At 31.2% G+C, this 1,117-nt stretch overlaps 1 non-coding gene across 1 annotated transcript; it reads right to left on the reverse strand.

Moving 5' to 3' along the window:
* Positions 1-723: 723 nt before the first annotated feature.
* On the reverse strand, positions 724-785 carry LOC119505789. The gene has a single exon (XR_005210829.1). It is a non-coding gene; the product is annotated as a U7 small nuclear RNA (small nuclear RNA).
* Between the last annotated feature and the right edge of the window lie 332 nt (positions 786-1,117).

A 1,117-nucleotide genomic window follows, 5' to 3' on the forward strand; every position in this document is an offset into this window, starting at 1 on the left:
GATTTGTAGCATACATTCATTAGCTGCCAACAAATCTGCTTCCATCCTTGCTTTATGGTGTGATTTATCTAAATAAAAGACTAAATTAAAGTTCATTAAACATAAGACAGTGTTGTAACAATTGCTCTTCTAGTACTCTCTATGGGTGCTTCTGTGGTAAGGAGCAAGTAGATAAAAATAATGGGAATATGTATACTTTTCAGGTTCAGGAAGCTATGTTGTTCATGTTTCAGAAGAGCTTCAGAATATCAAATGAAATAAAGAGTTGCTTTTATCATTCTGTTATTCCTGTTGTTCATAGAATTTCAAACTCCTTGTAATTTTATAGATTTCCCTTATTTAAGGATTAACAACATCCAAGGGTAGGGATTAATTTTGAGACTACTGAAGGAAAGGTCTGTTAGAAGTAACTCCTTATTGGGACTTAACAGCATATTAATTATTTATGACATTTCCATAAATCACCAACTGTTTCCATTTAAAAAATAAATCTATTACTGTTTACCTCCCTAGTCTCAATTGTAGATGTCAACTAAGATAGGAGGAAATATTCAAAATATAGAACACTTCTTTCCTGAAAATTCCAAAATCTTTGGCTTGAGTTGCATAAATAAATGGTAATAAAAACTGTATTCTTAGTGTTAATAATATCAATCATTTGAAGGTTGATTGCTTAAATCCTCTTCTCTCCACATCTTCTCTCCAGCACCTTCCCCACCCTCCCAGGGTCTTCCAGCAAGGGTTAGAAAACCTGCTAAACAAATTCTAAAAGAGCTGCAACAATAAAATCTAAGCTTTTCCTTTCAAAATGTTGCTATGAGTATCAAAACATAAAATTAGATTATGTAAAAAGAAATTTTGAACTGTCTTTTAATGGAATATTTTTTAATCTTTATTTACCCCACATATAGAAAAGTAGATATTTATTAAATCAATGTTTTCATAAATATTAAAAAATGTAAAAGTGCCTAATATTTCAACCCCCATACCATTCTGATAACTGGAACTGTGCTGAAGTTATTAGTGTGTTGAAAACTTTAATGTTCCATACTTTTCCTCAGGAGTTATGCACTTAGAAAAGTGGGCAATAAAAATGCCTAGAAAATTGTCTTATACT

This window comes from Choloepus didactylus, chromosome 10, assembly GCF_015220235.1.
Source record: "Choloepus didactylus isolate mChoDid1 chromosome 10, mChoDid1.pri, whole genome shotgun sequence".
Lineage (NCBI taxonomy): Eukaryota > Metazoa > Chordata > Mammalia > Pilosa > Megalonychidae > Choloepus > Choloepus didactylus.